Source organism: Spodoptera frugiperda, chromosome 2, assembly GCF_023101765.2.
Source record: "Spodoptera frugiperda isolate SF20-4 chromosome 2, AGI-APGP_CSIRO_Sfru_2.0, whole genome shotgun sequence".
Classification (NCBI taxonomy): Eukaryota; Metazoa; Arthropoda; class Insecta; order Lepidoptera; family Noctuidae; genus Spodoptera; species Spodoptera frugiperda.
This window is the reverse complement of record NC_064213.1, coordinates 4,243,701-4,265,365: the sequence shown is the minus strand read 5'-3', so window position 1 is coordinate 4,265,365 and position 21,665 is coordinate 4,243,701. Positions and strand designations below refer to the sequence as shown.

At 32.8% G+C, this 21,665-nt stretch overlaps 1 protein-coding gene across 11 annotated transcripts in view; it reads right to left on the bottom strand.

Moving 5' to 3' along the window:
• LOC118269462 (putative polypeptide N-acetylgalactosaminyltransferase 9) overlaps positions 1-21,665 on the bottom strand; it is a 178,558-nt gene that overhangs the window by 29,630 nt on the left and 127,263 nt on the right. For 9 of the 11 annotated variants that reach the window (XM_050700341.1, XM_035584585.2, XM_035584581.2 and 6 more), the window contains exons 2-3: positions 18,878-18,913; positions 497-527 (exon numbers count right to left, since the gene is read on the bottom strand). The gene's annotated coding sequence lies outside the window, so the exon portion shown is untranslated. Of the gene's footprint in view, positions 1-496; positions 528-8,835; positions 8,932-18,877; positions 18,914-21,665 lie in introns of those variants that run through there. The other 2 variants (XM_050700349.1, XM_035584584.2) reach the window with 2 other exon arrangements.

The window sequence follows — 21,665 nt, the reverse complement described above, 5'->3', positions numbered from 1 at the left end:
GACAAATTAAGGTAGATTTATTTTTAAAACACGAACAAACAACACATTTGACTTGTAATGTTATATTGTTTGACAAATTGCCCGAAGAAATGTCGAGATTATCATAAATATCCAAAGTACTAGCCTTTAACCTTTAATTATGAATATATAAAAAAGTCCATAACTTACAACCAGTGACAGATATGGGTTAGTAATCGAAAATCTTGGGCACACTATTGGATAGTTCCATTAAATTTATCAGCAATCTCAATCGAAGGGTCACTATTACCAACAATAATGTACCTAGTAATGATTGTAGGGCTTTCAGATTCGGACCCGTCCCTCCCAAAATGAAGTTGAGCGTTGGGTCAATTGATTAAATCCGTTGCCGATCTGGATCCACTCACAATTGCCGAATTAATGAAAAAAGTAATGATACGGACTGGACTGCTAAATTGAATGTATAATTTTGTTATACGAAAATCACATAATAATATTTTCAGGATCACGAGCTTACCTTTACTAGAACTGCGACAGCACAAACAAATCTGTGAACAAAGGAAAAGAGAAAAATGAATGCAAGTTGTTTTGAAACACTGCAAAAATATTTCGACTAGGGCAGGCAGTTATTAAAACGTCACAAAAGCGTGCGTCATACAAATCATAAACACAACGGTGGTTGGCCGTGCAAACTCACGGCCGAAAATCATAGAACACTCAAAGAACGATCTCATAAGACCCTTGACATACACAACTCGTTTTAGAGCCGTACCTAGCCGTTCGCTCCGAGATCGGTCGGGGTCTCGAGAGTGCTTGCCGTCCCTCGTTACGGCGGGGGCCCATTAGACCAGGGGGCGCAAACCGCGCCACGATTTTAGTTTCCGACCCAACGCGCCCCGAAGCACTTATATCCGCACATATCCGCCTATATCCGCCCCTTAATAAGGGAGTCGGCGCCTAATTGACTTAACATTGGATTAATAACGGTTTAAGACTGAAATATGTTTACCGATGAATGTCATGCTGGTTCCTTTTTAGATTGGCCGGGATTTTGGGTAAAGTTAAATTGATTTTTGGGACAAATGGGTTTTTAATTTTACCCTGAGTGAACTGATTCAAAATTATTATAATGACGTCCCATTAATATTCAGTCCAATTCTATTCTAGATTCAAAATTCAAAACTCACACTCGAAAGCGAATCTCGCAAAGAACAAGATTGAGAGTCTCCACGAAAACCGCTCATTAAATAAACCTTTGGATGAAACTTTCGAGCAAACTCTGGGGTGGTGGAACACTTAGTTTTTAATTGATCGCCAGTCATTGAATAGAGCAAGTTCGGGACGACGAGGACACGTCGTCGAGACTGTAATAAAAGGCTTTCGAGATTCACCTGAAGTTAGGGGCACTCGTTAAAGCGATTTATATAAGTTTCCTATGTGATTGGTATTTTGTCTTTTGCTCTTTTCTCTTACATTCTTTGTTTCATTTAGAAGTAGATGTTGACGGTACGGTTGCAAAATCGAGTTTAAAAAATTTATTACAATCGATTATTTATATGTTAAAGCGGTCGGTAACTAGTATCGATAATCTGTCTTGGTAATTTAATTTCAACTGCTTAGAAACCACAAAACGCACTCATAGATAGAAATTATAAATTCAAAGATTTGTTGATATTGAATTTATATTTTGTCTATTCATACTTCAATACCTTTGTAGATATTTCAAGATTTAAACTATTCAACTCTTTATGTTTCAGCGAATACTTTTGTACTCTCCTTACCATCTTCTTAGTCTCATCAATTAAAAGTTTCACGTTTTGAGCTAAATAACTTGAATTTACTTTGGCACTGTTTTGGTATCTTTGAGCTTTATTTCTACCTCGATTCTATTGACCGACATCCTTATTTACCGCATTTCATTTAACGATTTTGAACCTTAAAAGCTTCGAATAGTTACTGAGTACTTTTGTCTTTACGTTTGGGAATAGGAGGAAAGTTTCTAGAAAGATTTCGTATTCCGTTAGGCTAAGGAAAATGTTCTTTATTTGTGTAATAGCTCCGGGGAAATGAAAAAATTGATAAAGTGCGTAATAAATTTTTCTTTTACATTTCTTTATATGATTTTTTTTTTCGGTGTATATTTGACAGCTATGTTAGATATTTGAGAACCTTCCACAAACCGGTGTTGTTGACTCCTAAAGTATGTTGTTAGGCGGGAAAACATATTTTTTTCCGTGAATTTAATTGTGATTCTTCAAATTTGTGCTCAGCAATTCATATTTGCGTATGATTTGAATTGTGTTTTTGTTATTGGAATTTTTTCGTCGCTATTTTCTTTTTTCTTTATTACAAGGGGGATGTGACGGGTGGAATGTTCTGGAATTAATTTGTCTGTGACGATACCGTTAAACAAAGTTATATAAGAACTCTCGTGAAAAATAAGATATTTTACCTTTACGAAATTGATTCTTTAATACAATACTTGTAAGTTTTTGGCCAAACATATTTGTCTATAATTTATTATTAAAATAAAACAGATAAAAATGTAGAATGTATGAACCAATATCTAATTAATTTATGATCCACAGATGAACACTATCACTTAAAGCCATAAGCATAAAACAATTGCGTATGTATGTATGTATGTGTATACTTTCCACTTCAGGCACACAAACCATACAGACAAAGTACCTAAACAATATATTATACCTTTTTATTGTCAAGTGAAAGTATGTGACATAACTTCTAACAAAGTCTAACATGTTCTAACAAGTTCGTCCTTTCCGTGTCATGTCACCTGTCAACCAACATATGTCATGCTATGTTAACGAGTTTATGAGGTTCATGCTAATCAGTACATTGGACAATCGATTCTTCCTGTGTGTTTTGAAATGGTATTCTGTGTCTATACTAATATTATTAAGAGGTAAACTTCGTATGTAGGGGGTAATAAGTAGTATATTGAATGTTTGATACTGACCGATGTAAAAAAAGCAACGTCACGCCTTTTATCCCTGATGGGGTAGGCAGAGGTGCTCATTACGATACGTAATGCCGCTATACAATGTACACCCACTGACCGATATTGAATTTGTTATAATGAAATTTAGGTAGGTGGTGTTTATTTACTAACTGCTGTAAAAATTGAAGTTGTATTTTTTATTGGGTTTATCATGCATTATATCAATAACCTGTAAGTGTCCATTGTTGACCAGAGGTAACTTCTAACACAAAGAAGGTTTGGACACTAATAAATGCGGATTGGCGATTTCAAAATTTTTATTTTATTTTTGCCGTGGTCGTCTCACTGCAGGGCAAAGGCCTTTCTGTGATTTCAAACTTATAATTAGAAATTATAAACCCAAGTTTCTTAACGATGTTTTCCTTCATCGTTAGTGTTTAAGTAATCTTAGAAAATACATACAATTTAGAAATGTCGCATTGGTAATAAATTGCCGTTAGTAGGAATCAACCCTTCATGCATAGGAAGCGGGTGTCTCTTATTGAATTAAAAATATATAAATTCTAAGAAAAATCTAAAAAGTAAACCTATATTTAGTAATAATGACACATAAAAAATTAAGTTACATTATTATAACACAACTGACTTTGTTATTGACTAGTTCAACTAGTGTTTAGTAATCTTAAGTCAGCAAAACCTAAAAATAAAAGATAAACATTACTTAGCTTAGATATTTATGTATATTTAATAATAGGAATTAATACTTAACTACATAATAAAATCCCAATTTAAATAAACATTATTATTATATTATTTCTTGGAATTTCAATTTGGATTCGTAATATTATTATATAGAAGTCTTAATAAAAGTCTTGGACTTTATTAAAATAGCCTTAGGTAAAGAGAAATTAGTCGCAAAATGTTGATATTTTTCTTATCATAAGCCATTATTAGGTACTTACTATAGTTATTTTTATTAAATCATTCTATTAGAGTTTCATGTAATCTCTGTTACCGAGAAAGTAACAAGACTTATTAGGAACAGTTGTTTTACAAGTATTTATTCAATAATAACGTCTGGGATATTGTAATTTATCTAACGTAGTCTTTGACCATGCAATTTATTTACAGAAATTCTTTTTTTATTATTATATTGCAATAGTCAAAAAGACTAGTTTCTATTTGGTTGATTTGATTAAAAAAAAACATCGGCAAGAATAATTTTACCGGTTTCCTATAACAACACATTATTTCACGAAAAACCGTAAGTTGAAAAGGAGACTCGAACAAATCCTACATGAAATTCGACAAAATTGAGCAAAATGGCTAATATTATTGTACCTTAGCCTAGCTTGGGGAATAAAAACCAATTGTTAGGTATGTTACAAAACGCGGTATTATACATTTATGCAGAGCTGATTTCTTCTTCAATTCAAAAAGCTTTTTCAAAGTTAAGAACTTAAGAAAAGTTGAGGGGTCCCTCGAGAAATCAGAAAACCGCTAGCTCAAAAGCAATCAGCTCACAACGTAGGTTCGCTATTTCTACAAGACTTCAGCTATGTAAATGGGTAACAATTTAATATTTCATCTTGAACATGACGTTTCTGTACAGGTAAGAAATAGTTATGTATGTGTTTGGGAACGTACGTAAATTACATGTATGTAGTTTGAAAGGCTTAGGTAAAAAGGTATTATAACGAATGATGCAAATTAGATAGAAGGAAAACAAAGTTTAAATATTTGATCCAATGGTATGGATGCTCCTGAGCACCTCCGCATGCATGATCCTCGATCAAGTCAAGTTAATATTTTACCAAAAATATTTTCTAATCTTTGCTATATCGTTCAAACACATCATAAATATTAGTCCTAATTTCAACTTATTGCACAACAAAATAAAATATATTTTCCTTGAACCGTTAGTACTAAAGGCAGCCATTTACTTCAGTGTAACAGACACCTCTTGAATAGCAAACACATTAAACTTTGAAACATCTTGCGTTGTTCTTGCTAATGGAGACGAATTTGCTGAATGCAATTGGCCCGGCAAAGGATTTCACGTTAACTAAACCAAATGTAAATAGAGCGTTTCAGTTGCTAGAATGTTCACTGGTCTGCATTCATGTTGTATTTACACTGGTGTATGATTTAGGTAAATAAACTAAAAAACCATCGCTCGTTGTTTGGACATTGGTCGACAAACCTGGGCGTAATCGATGTAACTACATACTTCGATAAAACAAGAAATCGATGGAATTGAGAACCTTCTCGTTTTTAGGAAGTCGATTAATAAGTAGTAATTTTAGTCTGATATCATCATCAAGTATGGTTACTTTACTACTATTTTTAAGCCCCCCAAAATTGTAGACTCCATAATGTTTTGTTAAATAATTATATTCATGTATGTAATAACATTATGCATTTTTGTTCTTAAATCCTTACTTAGTGAAAACCTATCAGATTGTGGCTAATCTATTTTTAAAATTATTAACCTTGACATCTGCCTAAAAAATTATTATAACGTAAAAATTCACACAATAATAAAAATACGAAATTCACAACATCCTCACGACGTTTAATCTATTTATACTATTTATGATTTTATAAAATCGAAACATGAAATAAAAATAACGTTGTAAATAAATAATAAATAAGAACTAGTATATTAAAAGGTGAAGGAAAATCGTGATTCACACGCCAAATAGTTATCGTGGTGTGATGTGATGATGACACATCATTACCTACCTATCTATGTGTGATGTAGTGTGATAGGTCAAGTTGAGCCGGATCGTTATTATTAGTTACTGATTAATTTTCCATGTATAATATCGATAGCAAATTGTTTAATAATAAATGAATATCAGTATATAAAATTATATTATCTACGATGTCCTATAGAATTACAAATATTATATATTGTATAGTATTCTGAATATTCTTTTTGTTAGAATCATGTTTTGTAATTTAAAAAATAGGTATTACGTCATTACTGGAATTATTTTTAGCATTTTCCTTATTTATTCCTTCTGTTGTTAAAGAACAAAAAAAATATAAAATGCATTCTGAATGCTAAGTATAGCTCTCATTACCGGTTTTAAAGAGATCTTTAGGCACATACTTGCAGTATTGCCGCTAGAGCATACCGTCAGAATTTTAAACAGGAAAAAATAATAATGACCTTAGGCCTTGTAATAAAATTTAAATAGATTTACATTAATATTATTATCTTTGTATATGCCTGATTGACTGGGCTTTTGGTAACAGGGAGAAACCTGCAAAATCCACCAATTTTTTGGAAAGCAAGACGAAGGAGATGTGGAAATTTTATCTTACTAAACCCACCCCGGTGGTCACCATCAACATCTACAAATACAGAGTCCTCTACTTATACTAACACTGAATAATGCAAAGTTTATAACTACACATCCCTAGGGTTTACAAACAGCCTGAGTGTTTTGCTACAAGGATACAACCAATAGGAATGGTTAGGACCAATGCCAATACAGAGCACATAATGTGTAATTACGATGTTTTCTGTAAACACCTCATCATTACTCATCACTACATAGTATAAAACAAGTCGCTTTCTCTGTCCCTATGCCCATTTACATGCTTAAATCTTTAAAACTACGCAACGGATTTTGATGCGATTTTTAATAGATAGAGTGATTCCAATACATGCATATTTGCATAATATATCACCTTTGCACCCATGCGAAGCTGGGACGGATCACTAGTTAACACTAAAATACAAAGCACTAACAATACGGTCAACAAATAAAAAATTCAAAGACCCACGAAATTCTTACGAATACAATATTATATATCCGTAATATTCGGCGACGTGTGCCTTGCGGGTCAAATAACCTTCCCTTTTGAAATTCCATGTAACAACGTTGAACCTTTCATTTTTATCGTTATTGACGTTGAGACCTCTCAATTTGATAAGGGACTCGATGTGTTATAACTACTTTGAAACCTGCCAGAACAGTGCGCTAGCCTTAGTACATAACCTAACCTTTGTTCGCTGCCTTTGTGCGAAATAGTGGAACCAAATACAATGCTAAACTACTCGATATACTGATACGTGGCCCCACGACAGTTCTATTAATTGAAGTCGATTTCCCTTAGCAATACCCCCCTCTCTCCCTACTTCCAGTTAGTAGTTACATCCCGTAATATTTAGGTCACCGCGATACACACGTACGAGGTGCATTTTAAATTGAAATAAAAGAGATTCATTTGCGCTCCGATTCACTACAAGTGTAACCCACTGGGCAAGAGTACGTCTGACGGATTTTAATGAGAGAAATTTAATTATTATATTTAGTATTTTTCGTACAAATCCGATTTTCATTAGGTACGTATTTTATTTATGATTAGTGTAGGGATAGAAGAATGTTAATCTTTTTTGGGCGTTGCAAATGGCACTCATTTTGAAACTCCACAAAGGGACTAATGGTATCGTACCGTAATGACTTTGTTCACTTAAAATCATTACTTTTAAGTGGAGAAGGTAAATAGTTAATCCATCTAGGTCTTTCACTTTTAGTCTAACGTAGAAAAGTAGAAAGTCTAGATACAAGATACTATCGAATTACACAATGTGAGCGTTGGTTTTTATTTTATTTTGTCTTTTCACTTCTCTGTACGTAATCGCAAATTTTTAAGGATTATTCTGGTAAAAGGATGCATTATGTAAGAAGGTAATAATTTTAGTACCTACTATAATAACACACACATAATAATTATCAGGTTTCAGTAAGTGGGAAGTATTTAGACACATCCACTTTTGGTTTTGACAAAATTAACTATACCTATACCATTACAGACAATTTACTGTAAGATGATCGAACTCTGAACCTCTCCTTCGTAGGAATTTACTACATAACTTAGTTTTAGTTATATTTCACTCATATTTTTCCGCAAAATAATTCAACTATTAATTTGACTCAAGAATTAAGGAAAATTTTATTTCATTTAACAAGTTTTTGATTAACCAACTCCGTGAAAAGGCTCTCACCACAAAACCTCATTTGAGTTGAGTATGAACAATTATTATTTTAGTACAATATTAAATATTCTGGCGGCACACGTGTAAAAAGATATGAATTATAAATAAGGGAGAACATAGCAGTTGTGTTGAAAATAAAGTTAAATTGTATTTAACTGTTTAAATATTTAATTGAGATATAATTCTGTTTATATTCATATACATATAATACGTATATAAAATATTACGTATAATATTAAAAACGATAAAATACTCATAACAAATGCGACCATAAATGAAAAAAAAAGTGAATAAAAGAAAAATATAGCACTTGACTCGTACTCTAATATAATATGATTTATGTTGGAAAAATCTCAGCAAGTATCATCACCATAATGAGAAATTTCTTCAATGGCAACACTCATTTAACGCTTTGAGAGATATTAGATGGGGTGACGGTGGCAACCCTGAGAAATGAGCGGTCTTTCAACTAATTTTCGTCAAAATGGTGACGATAATAAAATGGGCTAAGAGGAAAAATACAAAGAACATTTTCATCATAATAATATTGTAATTTTAAACAACGTAATTTAAATGGACAAATATTGATTTCATACATTAAGAATACTATCTAAATCAGGACTGATTAAGCTTATGCCAAAAAATATAATATGTACTAGCGGACCCTGCGAACTTTGTTTCTCCTTGGAAAATTTTCTGCATCTATTTGACAATTTCTCCTGACAATAAGAAATCCAACAAAAAAAAAGAGTTAGCGAAATCGTTTCAGCTTTTCTCGAGATTTACGCTTAGAAACTGTAAAAATTTAAAACTGTAATAAAACTGTATAATAAATAAATAAAATAAAAAAACAAAAAAACACATTAAAATTTTTGCTTACCCGGCAAACTTCATTTCGCCTCGCACATATTTTTCTCTTTGGAGTTCCACAATTATTTCGAGACCAAAATTATATCAAAATCGATCTAGTCGTTCTAGAGTTTTAGGGAGACTAACGAACAGCAATTTATTGTTATATTTAGGTATATACGATTTACACCAAAATTCCGCCAAAGCGATACCATATCACGAGGAAACATAGTTGTTAATAAATATAGTTAGTTAAATGCAATAAAATATATACAAAAACAAATTTATAATTTGATAATGTTTTTTTTCCTCAAACCATCCAATTAAAATATATATCGAGTAAAACCAGGAGTGACATCATTATCGTTGCTTCTACTTCAGTTACAAACTCTCGATAATTACTCTAATGGTATAGCGATTGAGATCGCAGATGATTTTCTATAAGATAAATTATATTTTCGAAACATTTTCCCGGAGAAACGACTTAATTTGAATGAGAATCTATATCGATTCACCTGTATATTTAATTGTGAGTTCTCTTAAAAGTATACTATTAAAATTGATTCGACGATAAATGAGTAAAACATTATTTTCTCAAATACAGCTTACGTAATAAACAAAACTAGTATTTCATACTAACTGTATTCATCAATAAGATCTTTGTCAAATAATATAATTGACCTAACAAGCCAAACAATAATACAAATGATATAGCAATACTTTTTACCTTGGTCCCCCTTCCCAATCTTCCCAGTCCCTGATTCCCCAAGAACCCTTAAATTCTTAAGAGGCCGGCAACGCACTTGTAACGCCTCCGGTGTTTCGGGTGTTCATGGGCCGCGGCGATTGCTTACCATCGGGTGATCTTTTTGCTCGTTTACCGGCTTAAATACTAAAAAATACACTCTTCGAATAATTCTAATGTTCCGTTACGCTTAATTTGTTCATTTGCCTCCTGGTAAAGCTATGAAAGCTATAGAAGAGTACAGCTTAATGGAACCCAACTTATATCAAACCTTCTTCGTGAAGTAATCAGAAACACTCGATAATAATCCTTTTTGATAGGTCCTTCTTAGAAGCAGGGAGAGAATATTGTAAGAGAGTTTTAAGAGTGTTTATATACTGATTTATTTTTCTGCGTGTTTACGTCGATGTTCATTTAGTAAGCTGGTATCATACCGTGTGTTATATTGAAATTATTAATGTTAAGTTTGGGACTAATGCCTTGAATTATTACACTTGTATACATAGATACGTTTAAGTATATTTACAAGAAATTATTTATATAATTAAGACAATAGTCTAGTTTTCTACAAGTCTAATTCTATACTTTTTTGGAAACATAAATAAGTTGTATGAAATAAGTAGTGCATTATGACGTCATTTCGTCATTACGTCAATACATTACGTTATTGATAAAAAACTTGATAAACTTTTTTAAATTGCGAAATATGTACTATTAAATTTTATCTGCCAACAACAACAATTTCATCTTCATAATTTATAGAAATCATTGGAATAGACCAAAAAAGCGTGCAAAAACGATCGCACACGACAAACAAACCCGGTATGTCAACGCTCTTAGAATTTTCATCAGTGATTTGAGCGGCCACCTCAGCCACTGAAACTTCATATTCAATGGAGTCTGGCTCGAATAAATCATACTCCCTGCGACGCCGAGTAAGCACTTCCGTCTTTTGAAAGCGACTTTCTGAGATTGCACGTTTTATATTTTGTGTTAGCATCTTTATACTGTAGATATTTCAGTCGATATTGCTTTGATGATTGATTGGGGTTTTTGGTAATTATTTTTCGTTTGTTTGCTGTCAAACTTTATTGGTGAGTGGTTCTTTAAGTTTAAAATCTTGTAATTAATTTTAAGTTTGACTTTTTTTTGATGTTAGTACTCACTAACACAGTTTAAACCTTCATAATACTCGTATAACAAGTACAGCTCAAATATAAAAAAAAGAAATTCAGACCAAGGTGTAGAAAAAATGCTGTAAAATACCAAAAGCAAAACTGCATTTTTTACACAAGACGCTCAAATTACACATCATTGCTGGATTAGTAGCAAGTAATTCGAACGGGTATTATTCTATGTGTGTAGAAAACCAGCAAAAACACTTGTAGACGCATTTAATTAATTCGGAGGTCAGGCACGTGTTACTAATTACGCAATATCTTGTTTTGCAAAAACTGTTGCCGTAATAAAATATAACGTATGCTATTGTATAATATTACAACACAATAAACTTGACAATATAACACATTTATTTATAACATCAAAAAAGACGATACAGTCACCAAATAGAATTGATTAAAAACGTGAAACATAAATCGTTTTCTGCTATGAAAAGGTCAAATCTAAGAAATATTGAAATATTACTTAATAATATTCTAACTTTTTTCACCTAGGCGGTGTAGTATCTAAATGTCATAGATTGATAAACAGATATAAACTTTATTGTACACGAAATAAGTAATAATATTATTTGTCACTATCTTCTACCTTTCAGTTGCTATCATAATAGACTAAAGAACCTCACATCTAATAGAACCTATCAGCATGTCTCTGATAAACTTAAACCGAACTCCAACCAAGTCTGTCAAGTGATTATGGTAAATCCTCTTATGACCCCAAGGAAGACGGTGGCCCAGTAGTCACAAGCCACCGTGCACTGCACTGTACAGAGAAGTTCAAGAATGACATATAGGTCTCCATAGGGAGGTGCCATAACGGGGGTTTTAAAATAGGGGCCCCGGGTTTGGTCTACGAAAAGAACCCAGTGCCTCCTTTAGGCTACCGAGGAGGTTTTAGTGAGGTAAAAATCCCATACGCTAGTTTTTTTTCCAAGAAGTTAAGCGCCTTTTGAAGGTTTTCCCCCGTCAACAAAAATAGAAATAGGCCATAACCTATTAAGCGTTTTTAATACGGTAGTGAACTTATCTAACAAAAAAAATACATGCAGACACAAAGAAAAACTTTAAGTTCAATGTTCAAATCATTGACATTTCAAAAGGAGGACAACGATTTCATTCACGATTCAGTTCGAAACGTTTTAGACATTAATTTTTGAACATTTATTTCAAAATACGTTTCAATTTTTACCATAATTTATGCCGTTTGTCGTATCTTATGTCGATGGCTTGGTTCTGGAGCATTTCCAGTGCAAACCAGATGTCGCTACAGTCGAAACGGTAACGCGATATCGGTCTGCAAGGATTTCAAACGAGATTTATTGGACAAACCGATAGTGTTCTATTAAAAATTCGATTTCTATTAGGGTTGTCAATGTTTTCGATTAAAGTTGAATTACATTTTTATATGAAACTATAAATAAAGTGTAGCTTCATCAACAGTACTTGTAATCATGTTAAGACAGCGAAATGGTATATTTGTTCAGTATTATTCTCTTACAAAATTAGCTACAGATTACTTAAACATTTAAACGAAACCTAACAAGATTTAATGAACATCAAATATTAAATCAGAGCACACAGTACTCCACATTCTGCTAGCCCTAATTTCTATAGCAAACTCCAATTTACGTTAACGCTGACACTAGTGTATGTGTAATTCAGAATCGGTGCGGGAAACGTATTGAATATGTAGCGAGGCATTTTTCTAACAAACGTGACATCCTGTGAAATTGCATTTTGCAAATGAATAATGTCTTTTCCACATTCGAACCAATACATTTTAAAATATCTGGTTTTCGAAAACGTATTGTTGCAATCACAAAACTGGCTGGAAACGTATCGTTTTTAAAATTAAAATTCAGACAGAAATACCACAGAATGATTTGGCAAGCACCGTAATTAACTTTTTAGTTTTTCCATTAGTCTTGGCGGGAGAATTTATTCGCTAGTTCGTAACTTTACTTACGAAACTTACTTAATTAAAAGTTTATCATTTAAAACTTGATGAATAAATATAAAACTGTGATATAAGTGTAGAAATATGAGCCTTACAATTTACATGGGTAGTTACTCACTATTGAGAAATTATTAACTTTTAAAAACCTTCGCAAGAGAAAGAAACATAATAGAGGACTACGGATCAATACTTGAAGAAAAAGTTTTGTAAACCTGTTGTTATTTAATTAATAGAGGCACAATACTCAAGCCCGTGGCATTGAGCGTTCTATCGTCGATATCCGATTCCAATAATCGAGCGATACTTGTTAAACTTGTTTCTAAGTGAATCCGTAGGAAAAAGCACTGCCATTGGCCCCGTTTCACCTTCATAGCCCACATTTGCCTTGCAGTCATTCTGTGATGTATCGATATTTGCAATATCGAGTACAACCGGACCATTTCTACTGCACCCTTGAACTTTGTCAAACTTCGTTTTGTAGGTCGAGGGGCTCGTGACGTCAGACGACCATTCCGACCTGTTCAAGCTTCTTATCTTAGAAACTTGGCAAAACAACCGCCGTCAGCGTTGAATACTTCGAAGTATGACATCTGTTACAAATGATAATTTATCGTTTTCGAAAAGGATGTTTTTGTTGCGGAAACTGTTCGGGGCAAAGTTGTGTTGTGAATAAAATTATAAATTCTGTTTTGTACTGTCATAATTATAGATTTAAGACACAAATCATCATACCTGTTTGAGAGAATTTCACATAGCAACATTTTTAATTATTAATCTATTAATTACTGATTTATACAAAACTCAAGTCATTTCTCAGAACACAGATCAAATATAAGTCAAATTCAACGTTCCAATTTTGCTTCAATTCGCTTCCAAAAGCTAAGGGCAATACAGTAGGGTAGCTCCATATAAACCCATTTACTCTAACCAAACTACGGGTAAACACCAAATGTAGGTAAGGTTTAATGCATTTTCGCGTTTTGTGTACATCTTGGATCCTTATGTACGTGAATCTTCAAAGTCGACGCCATTGAGCGGGCAAATGGACTAATATCGTAACTTGAAACGACCGTACCCTGACAACGTACAGTAAATTGTCATTTAGTCGTTTCGCCTACTTAATGTGCCAAGTTTCAATTAAAAAGCCATTGGAGTGCCATATATGGGCCATTAGTTCTGATTATTAGCGAGGGTGTATTAATGTGGAGTGGATAATTTTATTAAGGTAATATAGAGGTGATGTCTTCATTTTGTTTTATGCTGTGCAATGAATTTAAGACTTGAGTTTCGCATTATGAACTATTTTATGGCTTAATGAATCTCGCGGTGAGTTCGAATGTAATATTAATTTAATTTTCAGTCTATTTGTAATCATTATGTTAGTCTTGAGAAAAACTATCCGACAAAAAGTATTGAAAGAAAATTGATGAATATCTTCCCTTCCAAATAAAACACCATGTCCAATAAATGTACAATCGGCATTGAGAAATTACTTTATGACGAGTGATCTTCCCTAACTCGTACTGCGTAAAACTTTTCTTCCAACTTTTTCGAAGATTCTTTAGAATTAACGAAGTATTTTATTGGAATTTGTTTCGGAGGAATCTGAATGATGTTGAATGATAATAACGTTGGGATGGTTATAGTTATTTGCATGTATTTAGACGTAGTTTTAAGTACTTACACTTATTTTTTTATACATTAGGTACTTACACTACCTACACTACTATTTCCTCCTATGTTGTGGGTGCGTTTACAAACACACAATTTGTGGATTACACAAAGAGTTACTCCGTGCGGAAATTGAACCCCCTACACGCTGCACGGCAGCCGGTTACCCAACCACGGCGCCAATCGTGCAGTCGAGTTTAAAGGGATTTCTTTAAAATCAAAACTTGTATGAGATTTGTTTAAATAATTTTAATAGTTTTAATACCCAAATATTATCGTCTGGTTAGGACATTAATTAAGATTTATTTTAGACATTTAACATCCGTACAAGTAAATTAATAACGTATGCAAACTAAAATGCATTTAACCTGTGTTACCAGAAAACCAGTAATTAAGGTCTCTTAATGTCATTCTAACATATACGAAGCATTAGTGGTCCAAAGGTCACTTAGGTTGAATAAAATAATCGAGTCTAATTTTGTGAACATTTCATTGCATCTCTAGGCTTAATATTAGTAAATAATAAGACATAAAACAAAGACTGTTCACGACCTCGTGGCAAAGTCGTGAGAGACCTAGCCTGGGCTAGTTCACAAGATAGACTAAACTATCTCTTTCATTATTATTAAATAAAATAGAGACAGGTATACGAGATGCTCATCGCCTATAAGAGGAACGCTTCAGATGATAATCTTTGAGTTTTCAAAGATTGACCGTTACCGTATAGAAAATAAATTTTAGAGGAATCACGTCTCTGAAACGATAAATTATTATATAAAGACCATTAAGGCTTATCTTGCAAGATTATTATTTATCTAAAGACACGAAGATTCAGAGAAGAATATTGGCATTATAATTTACGATTTATCTTGATACCGAAATATAAAACAAAATGTACGAAACCAATCATAGAAAACAATTCATGGAAGGTAAAATGTTTATCTCATTCGGTACAAATAATAACACGCTATCAACTTTTATATTTGCTTGTAAAAGTAAGTAACACTACACATGCGACCCCAATCTGTCCGAGAAATAAAACATTATTCGAGCAATAAAACACTCGTTCACAATCAAATAAAGCCACAATATCTAATAGATGGAAATCTCACAATATGTAAGGAGTCGTAAAATATCAATATTCTTGGGGAGTAGTATCCTTAGGGAAGTAGGGAACACGGGAACGAGATGGCAATATAAATGGAAATAAATACAGCCTTAGCTCATAAATCATTTGCGAACATGTTACACTCGAGGACAAGCATACTTTCTTACATATACATATTACATTGTTGCCATAGCGATTACGAAACTCACATAAAGAGGGGGAGAAACAGGGAACGACTTTTAGTCACCGAAGTGGTACAATGGGGTACAGAATAAAGGAGCTAGTTATGGCTTCGTTGATGGTCTCATGGGAAGTGCAATGTAGTGCACGAATGTAGATAACAACATAATGAATTCTCTTTAGGAAAAAAAAAATGTTCTTTCTTTTCCCTCGTTATACGTACGTGATGTGTGAAGCATGAAGTATACATGGGTCGATACTAATTTGAAGATGTGTGTATTAAAAAATAGTATTTTTTGTATAAATAAAATTAATTAGATAGATTTTTTTTCACAGGCATTACAAGTGCATTGCTAGCCTTTTGAGCGTTAGGAATTTAAGGGTTGGGGAATCGAGGATTGAGAAGATTGGGAAGGGAAGTAATTGGGCCTCCATTCTCCATCCTCTCACAACGAAACACAACTCAAGTTATGACTGTATTCAACCAATACCTATATATGTAGTTTTCAAAGTAAGCAGCGGGTATAAAATAATATATTATGTAATACTTCACGAATTTACAAGTAAGTAGTTTCAAAAAGTCACCAAAACTTTAAAATGTTTCCGAGTCGAATAATAAAGAATTTAAAGTCTCAGAGCCGTGGAAAGGCGGGACGCTAGTCACTAAATCGCACAAAATGTTAATCCATGGAGAAACGGGGAGGAAGACCTCCCCCCTACGCGGTAAGAAGGAAATTAAAGTCCACATATCTGTGTACCATGCAAAAATGCGGAGAATCACAAAGGAAAAGTTTTTGTAGGCAATTTTAAGTTTGAAACCGAATTTTACGCCATGCTTTATATTTTTTGCAAATAAACAGAGTGATTCGATCTTGAGATAGCATTTACAAATATTTTAAACATATCAGGAATAAACTTCCCCAAAACTCCAAAGTTTTATGACTTAACTTTTCAAATATAAGATATAAATAAAAGAAAATGCTTAACTTTTATTGCGTTCATCGATGCTGACATAAAATTTCCAAATCAGAATCTTTGTAGATAGATACAGGGGCAAATAAAAAGTTTGATTCATCCTTAATTTATTATTGATTGGAAAAGTTTAGCAATATTAGCTTTGATGATTTCCAAAATGCCATTTATAGCTTAGATAACTAGTTTATAACAATAGATTTTTTTTTCATTACCTTCTAATGCACGCTACAGAACTTACGATAAGCCTTTCCTAATGACTCCCCGATATCATAATACGACATGGTAAAGCAGAAACAAAAAAGGAAAATCTTCTTCAAATTGTTCAAAGTGCATACATATTTTGGACATCTAACTGCAAGATATAAAATAGAGCTCTATAAAATCAAGTGAGCTAAACATTAGCTCAGTGAAGTAATACTTTGCTCTGCAGTATTTTACGTCTGCTGCCAGCCAAGTGAATTTCATTAAAGCGGCAAATATTGTATGAAATTTCTACTACACTGCATTTTAACATAGAACGGTATTCAGGGGAAATTTTGTCTAAATTCGTTCCGAATGTAACAATAACTATGTGCCTTTGTGACCAAATTCTGAGAAGAATAGAAGACAGAGAAATTATTTTGAGAGCACTAGGACGAAATTGGCGAAATATGTATATTAAATTACTAGCTTTTGCCCGCGACTTCGTTCGCGTGGAATAGTGACTTCCGGCAAATTTTTGGTTTTAACCACATAGTTCCCGATCTCGCGGGATCTCTTCAAAAATGAGATGTGGAAGATATTCCAGGGAACTCTTCAAAAATCAACATAATGAGCTCTGCGTTTGAATTTAATAGACTGATGTATACTCACTTAGGGCATTGAAAAAATAGTTTAAAAACGGACTTAAACTAACTTAAAACTAAAGAAAGCTACGAATTACGAATTTATAACAATTAAAAAAAAAACTATATTACAACCTATCCTCTATGCTATAATAACCAAGCTTAAACTAAATAATTTAAAAGAAACGACTTAAATCTAATCTAATTAAAAAAAAAATTAGACTTACAATTTTATTAAAAAAACTAACTACAGTAACTACTAATAATCGATATCAAACTAAACCTACGTTAAATAGTTTAACCAAAAAACCAGGAAAACCCAACAAATAAACTTATTAATTGACAAATACAACGAAACCAATTTAGAATATACGAAACAGCAGGACCACTACAGACAAATAATCATACGACTGATAATACACTTTTTCTACGATAGTACCGAAGCGCTCGGCCGATACCCAACCAAAGATAAAGACAACTTGGATTATTTATTTATACTCCGTTCGGGCATTTTCTTTGTACTAAAAGTTTAATTATATTGATATTATTTTTTTTCATACCTTTTTACTATTTATTTACTTTTTTCGATGAATTAAAACAATAACATGAACCGAAGTCGTGTAACGATCGACATAGAATTATCTATACTCCGTTAGAGCATTTTCTTTGTACTAAATGTTTTATTATATTGATATTATTTTTTTCATACCTTTTTACTATTTATTTACTTTTTTCGATAAATTAAAACAATAACATGAACCGAAGTCGTGTAACGATCGACATAGAATTATTTATAAATAATTTATTTCTTATTTTTATTTTTTGATTTTTGAAATAAAAATATATCTATGTCCTTTCTAAGGTTCTAAACTATATCTGTACCAAATTTCAACCAAATCCGTCAAATAGTTGCGGAGATTAATGGTATAAGCATAGAATGTTCGACGTGATTCTTTAATTTGACATAACTTTTTTATTTATGAACCGATTGACATGAAACAAACACTAAATGTAAATTTAAGCATCCCACAATATATTGTGAAAACCGCATCCAACTCGGATCAGCCGTTTCTGAGATTAGCGCGCACAGACGAACAGACAAACAGACAAACAGACAAACAGACAAACAGACAAACAGACAAAAAAAAAGTTAATTACATTTTTGGGTTCGACATCGACATAACAATAACCCCTGCTATTTTTTTTATTTTTATTTTCAATGTACAGACAGCACTTTTCTACGATTTTATTATATGTATAGATGTGGCTTAGAGAAATGCAACCTCAATTTGTTGTCTGTTGGTTCAAAGTAAAGTGTAACAACTTACATGTGTCTCAATTTATAAACAGACGTACCTAATACATTATCAGAATTAGTACTTAGAAAAGGTAATTTCGACAATTACATTAATGAAGATTTTAAAATCTAACTTACCAAACAAACTCTTCACTGCAATCCAAAAACTGAAACCTGCAACCAAAAAAAGGGAATTTAATTTCGTGAACATTTTATCTTAAGGATGACCCAAGAATATTAACCCGTATACTTTCAATAGGCTAACCGAAGAAACTTTATCAATTCTGAGTACTGCTGGTATTACACGCTGCCTGAAGACGGCTTTCAGCCAATAACAGCAACTAATGAAAGTGAACAAGAAATGGACGACACACCGTCTTATGTAACAGTTATGTACCGTGCACATTTCGCTATTACTGCTACACTTCATAGTGAAGAGGTTCTTGTGGCATTTTCTTTTATTACTAGCTTTATAATGGTCGCGAGAAACGACTGTGGACTCTGCTACCAAGAATAACATTGTTTTCAACTTTAATGTTAAGAAAATTGCTGGAAAATTTTGTTGTAATAATATCCCATCTTATGTTATTTTTAGAACACGTTAAATATTGAATTGAATACAATAACTTATAAACAAAACTAATGAAAAATGAAGTTGAACATCACCTTTAAAATGTAGCATTAATTAAATTTTCTTCCAAGTCAAATAGATACCTATTCTGAATAAGCAAATAATTTTAATTGAACTTAGAATTTAACGTTAGTCAGCTCCAACATTAATTTCCATGGATTTTAATCAGCATTATTAGGTACTGGGTATATCGATATTCCCTCGAGAAATTAAAGAACAATAAATAAGAAACAAGAAAACTGAATTAGGCAAAGTAATCCCCAAGATGCTTAAACAACATTATTGTTTCATAAAAGAAACACAAATGGGAGAACCGGTCCCTTGCTTATTCGTAACAATTTGCAAGAACGTTGGGAACTTCGTAAGTTATTGGATCAGGCTAAAACTCGCGAGGGCCAAGTTTCTCATATAGTTTATCTCGTAATATCTCATAATGATCCCTAATTCGATAAGTCACTTGATTCCTTTTCGGCCAATATTTTCTTCTTTCAAGCAAAAACTATCAAGATCAATCTTGTATAATTTGGCGCTCATTTCTTTCTGTCCCGGGTAATACCATCTCTATTAGCTAACTGATCAATTTATGAAAGCTATCGCTTCGAATCGTGAGCCAATTCCTCAACAGTAATGGGTGAGAGCAGTTTTATTGCTTTATTTCCCCCGTGTATCGTGTTATTAGTTTATATAATCAGCTTTTTACTGCTTCTATCGATACGAGGAGTGAAGATAACTCAATTATGTTTTGCTTTTTTTTGTTAAAGCAGCGATCAGCTTTTTATTGCAGCGTTTTAAAAATAGAATTTTCACCCAAGCTTAGACCTGAAGAAAAAAGATACACTAAGTGACGTAATATAATCTATATAAAACTTGTCACATCAAATCTAACGTATCTCCTTTGAAAAGAGGCACACATATTGCCGCGTAAAAAAACAAACATGGCTGCCAGCCGCCAAATAGTTTCCAAGGCGCGTCGTCCTTTGACTATGGTCCCTTTGATTCTGTGATCCTCTCGCACGACTCCCTGCTTCACAGCTACCGCTCTAAGCTCTCAAAGAAGTGACTCGTCAAAAGGCATTGGTATTGGTATAAATCTCTCGCAATGACGTTATATAATAAACATGCCCGTAGAAATGAATAGAATTCGTCCCATTCAGCCTTAAGCCTATTTTTCATTAAAATATACCTGTATGAAATGATAGAAATATTATTTGGTTATTTTAAAATGCCTATTCTTTATCTAATTTGAAAGCACATTTTGACATGTTGATGCATTGAAAATAGAACATAACAAAAAAAAGTAAGAAGTACCTCTAAAAATGGTAAACATAAGAAGCCTAATTCAAAAACAAAGATCAAATAAAATAATAGTGCATCTTTTAGTACACGAAGCAGGAAGAAACTGGTTTTTAGCCAAGACTCGAGTGGTCTTTGAAGAACTCATAAATATAAAGGTAAAACAGCTAAACTTGCTGAAACATTTTCAGGAGAATCCGAAAAAAGGAGGAATTGTGCGGAGGTTTTAGCTTCAAGCTATTTTCAGTGCAACTGATGTAGCATGTTTAGAATTCTGCATTTAAGATTCCTTTAGACTTATCCACAACCAATGTTCCAAAGAACTTGTAATATGTAAAAGAATAAGACCAGTTTTCATATTTTTATTACTGGCTATAATAAATAGTACTAGTTTCTGTCCACCGACAAAAAATCAGTGTTCAGAAACGATTTTAATTTATTTAAAAAGGGAACAAAGAAACACTTTCGTCTAAGTACCCTCCTTTTCATAGCTTTCATCGTCAAATAATTTTCCTGTTTATTTCTTATTAAACGACAGTCTTGTACATTTCGCTTTTGTGTACAAATAAAAATGTACTGTAATAATATTTTATTTCTGTGATAAATTCCGCAAGCTCGTACTTCGGAGGCCGTAGGAGTTAATCTTTTCCACACAGTCACCTTCGTGGTACTTAACGATGTACTGTGAAGGGACCTCGGCGAAAATCTATTGAACGTCTATTTTTCTTCGTTTGATATAGCTCTGTGTACATAAAAGGTATAATGTGGGTGTGAGAGGAACGATATTCCATATTAATATAACGTTCAAGGCAGTAGGCATTAGGAAGGATCTAAAAATAAATTACTTGACGTGTTATCGCAGTCATAACGATGAAAAATAAAGCTTGTTTACACGCATAACACCACGTAATATTAGACAATATCATGTAATATAGCAAAATGAGCGTCAGCCAAAATTACGTCTCATTTACTTCCATAATAAAGAGCAGAATTTTCATTAAA